The sequence below is a fragment of the Gambusia affinis genome, linkage group LG14 (genome assembly GCF_019740435.1).
Source record: "Gambusia affinis linkage group LG14, SWU_Gaff_1.0, whole genome shotgun sequence".
Taxonomy (NCBI): Eukaryota; Metazoa; Chordata; class Actinopteri; order Cyprinodontiformes; family Poeciliidae; genus Gambusia; species Gambusia affinis.
The window spans coordinates 1,027,072-1,031,205 of record NC_057881.1 but is presented as its reverse complement, the minus strand read 5'-3'; the positions used below and the strand labels follow the sequence as shown (position 1 = coordinate 1,031,205).

Genomic DNA, 4,134 nt, shown 5'->3' with positions numbered 1-4,134 from the left:
TATTTCATCAGGCTGTAGTGACCCAGCACACTAATGCATAATGATATGTTGAACTGTAAGAGGATTGGCTGCGCTCCGATACACACACTGATGTCTTCTTATACATATATGTATATGCACACACACACACACACACAGCGTCATTCAGCTAAGCTGTGCCCACGGTCACAGTGAACAAATAAAAGGGACAAACATGACGTGTGGATTATGGGATGTAAAATGTGAATCAGCTGCTGGTTTCAGTTCCATCAGATTTTATTTATTCATTTTAAATCCTGAGCAGGTAGAAATGAAAATCTGTTCCAGCATTCACGCTCACATGAATCATTCAGACATGAAACACAAACAGTCTAATGTTTTACTCTTAAGTGACATTTGTGAGTCCAAAAACCATAAATAATTATTGTTTATGAGTGTGGCATAAAAATAAATAAATTTGTAAAAAAGACACAAGCTCAGCTGTCCGTCTGTTTGCTCTCCGTTCCTTCTGCAGAGATCCGAATAAAACCTTCAGCCGTTGGACCTGTACATCTGGACCCTGAACTCCTGCACGCAGTTTGTATAATAAAGATTTAAGTTTTGAATTAAATATTTAGTTTGGGACTGTGACATTTATCAAGCATCAATAACATGGTGAAAATCTGATTTTATAGGTTTTTTTCCTCTCTGAATGGCTGAATAAACCAAAATGTTGCTGCTGGTTTTCACTGTGTAGCTTTACTTCAAACTAATCCAACATCTATTTAAAACGCATCTATGCTGTGGGCGCGCAGCTGTTAGCAGGTCTCTGATTGGCTGGGGGAGTCACGTGACCACTTGGCTGACAGAAGTTTTAACAGAAGCGGAATCATTTAATTCAGACTCTGAATTATTGTGTTGTAATTAATCCAGTTGTGTAGAATCCTGAGGATCATTAATATTCATAGAAATGTTCAGAGGAGATAAAAAAAACTGATTTCTAATAAAATCCAACTTGTGCAGCAGCAGATAGAAAACCTGTTTTTCCGGCTCTGATTTTATGATGTTTAATAAAGTTTATGGCAGCAGCTGATTATTAAAATCAGCTGAAGCTCTGCAGACATTTCATTAGATCTGTGACGGACGGCGGCCTCACATTACTTCTGTGCTGGGATCGACCCGCCTCTCTGACCCGGATCTGGATACAGAACCAGAACCGCTCCCGGCTCCGTGCTGGGTCAGCCCCATTGACCTGCGGCGGCGCGGCCTGCGGCTGTGGGAGGGGCTGAGCGGTTCCTGGTGGGAGTTCCCTGCAGGACGTCTGTCTGCTGAGTGTTTGTGTGTGTCGGTTTTTCCTGCCGCTGACCTTTCCAGCTCCCTGTGACACGGCGTTGCCGGCAGGCTGCAGGCGACGAGACGATGAGCGCAGACAGAGAGGAGTAATGAAGCTGACGGGCCTCATGAGGTGAAGACAGGCCGTGTGAGATGGATGACAAATGCTCAGCCTCCGTGTCTGTCAGAGTCACCGCTCCGTCCAGATCCGCCTCTAATGAACTTTTCTGACATTTTCTCTCCTACAGGATATTTTTAGGGAGAAAGTCCTTTTTACACTGACAGAATCATTTTTCTGCCATTTATCACAAATCAGATCAGACTCAGGCTTTTAGTTTCCAGCAGATAAAAGCTTATTTCTGCTTTTATCTCAGAAACAGTCAGCTTAACAAAACGCTTTGACCGGATCTGGACATCAACCATTCATGAAGAAATCTGATCAGAACAAATGAGGATTTAAGAAAAACTTCCAGTTTGACCAGGAGGAAAAAACAGGAAACAAAAGTAGAAACGCTGCTGAATGGAGAGCAGTAGGAGAGGAAAGTGAGGAGCGTAGCTACAGCAAACGCTCAGGAAGAGCTAATCCTTTAGCACAGGCTGTCCAATAAAATTAAAATAAATCAACTTTTATAAGAAACACTTTACAGAAAAACATAAATAATCTCATTTTTCCCCTTCAAGAACAAAATGATCCATGAAAAATATAGATTTTAAAAATGTTTCAATATTTCACCTTATCTTTCCCCTTGGCCTTTCAGGGCTTCCGTAGATCTGGACGGTTTTAGTCCAAATCCAGCCGCTTGGTCCGGTTCGAATGCAGCTGTTCGTTTCAGGCGTTTAAAGCTTCAATTTATCATCCATTTAATCATCATGTTGAATTTTAAATCGGACAGAAATATTCCTGACATTATCCTCAGATGTTTCTGCTCCCTGCTGAGCCGGGACGTTCCTCTCATGGCTTCACCTCTGCAGAGATCTGCCTCCTCCTCCTCACCTCTCTGACCTCCATGACTGTGAACAAGAAATTTATTCTGAATCCATCAGAAAACGCAGGAAGGAGAGAAAAATCCAATCCCAGGGCGATGGGAGAGGAATTCATCGCTTGCGGCCGGCCGGCGTTGGACGAGCTGCTGTGATAACAAATAGCTCAATCTGCTGCTGTATCGCTTCACACAAAGCAGCAGGAGGATGATTCATGTTTGGGTCGAGGTCCACAGGAAACACCAGGAAGATTAAGGCTGCAGGAAAAAATCCACTCCGACGTCCCTGACCGTCTTTTTAACTGGTTCCATTAAACATGAGAGGAATTAAAAAAGCAAAGGTTATTGCAGCTCCATTACTGCAGAAACTCTTCCTGGTGGGAAACCGGCTGCTGCTGCTCTCTGAGCCCGGTAATAAAATTCTCCTAACAAGGCCGGTTATTGCCTTCCCGCTGCTCCATCTCTGGCCTCGGACTCCTTAATGGCCGCCCATCCGGAGCGCCGCTAACGAGGCGCGAGGGAGACGAAGACGAGCCGCTCCGGGTTTAAAGGTCACCTGTGACGGACGCGCCGGTCACTTCCTGGCAGACCGCCGACATTTAAACACTTTATGACTTCATAAACCACCGAACACAATAAAACATGTCAGACATGTTGGGTTTCCCACAATCCCGTCGCGTTCAAATTCATCCGCTGGAGGAAGAACGTTCCGACACCGACACACTGTAAAAACTGAACTGTTAGCATCACATCACCGGTCCAGTTCTCCCCTGGAGCTGCTGGAGACGGATCAACAGCAAAACAAACAAACAAACAAACAAACAAAAAATATTACCAAGTATTTTCATCTGATTTCTAGTGCAAATACACTTATCAATAATTCCTTAATATTGTTAAATAAATACTAATTCCATTGGCAGATTATTTCACTTACAATGTGGGAGCTAATATTTACATCAAGATTCATTATTGACTGACATCCTGCTGAAACGTTGCATTTAAATTGGTTTTGTCTGATTTCAAGTTTAATAAGATATTTACACCAGAAACTAAACTAAAATACTTGGTCTGATTTAGAGTTTTTGCAGTGCATCGTTTTGAGCAGCTGGAACTGATGCTAACAGTTCAGCTATCGCTATGCTAAGTTCTGTGCTGGTTCTGTTTGGTTCTGTGTTTGTTTTGGTTCTGGTTCTGTTTGGTTCTGGTCCTGTGCTGGTTCTGGTTCTGTTGCTCCTCTCTGAGGTGAAATCTACCAGAGTGAAGATGAGAACGGTTGAAGGATCAGCTGAGAAGCTAAAAACTGTTTCAGATCCAAAATGCTAAAACAAAAGTAAGATGTCAGACTGAGAGTTTCCATCTACAGCCGGCAGATTTCCCAGAAACCTCCATCGAATCGAAATCAAACCTGGTTGTAAATGCCTGTTCCATCATTTATGATGTTTGTAGGTTGTTACCCATAGTACCCACTAGGGGGCGCCGTAGTTTGGTTCACGTTGAGTTAGTGCCTTCATTTTAAAGCCAAAATAAGAAGAAGTGTTGCTAGTTTCCTGTCAGTCAGCACTTTGGGCTAAAATATCCCACGAGGAAGAGGAGGATTTTCTTCATCTTTATGACTCTGGACTGTAGCGCACATTCTTCAGAGAAGGCTAAAGGCGACACGGACTTTACCATAAACTTTGCAGCCCTTGGACAGCGGAGCGAGGTACATGTTCGTGAAGTTAGCATTGTTTTATGTAATGTATTCATATTTTGTGTCTGTGCTGGTTCTGGTTCTGTTGCTCCTCTTTGAGGTGAAATCTACCAGAGTGAAGATGAGAACGGTTGAAGGATCAGCTGAAAAGCTAAAAACTGTTTCAGATCCAAA

General features: G+C 43.1%; 1 long non-coding RNA gene across 1 annotated transcript; it reads right to left on the bottom strand.

The window, feature by feature from the left end:
* Positions 1 to 237: 237 nt before the first annotated feature.
* On the bottom strand, positions 238 to 3,631 carry LOC122844253. The gene is made up of 2 exons (XR_006372839.1): positions 2,024 to 3,631; positions 238 to 1,532 (listed from the first exon to the last, which is right to left on the bottom strand). It is a non-coding gene; the product is annotated as an uncharacterized LOC122844253 (long non-coding RNA).
* Between the last annotated feature and the right edge of the window lie 503 nt (positions 3,632 to 4,134).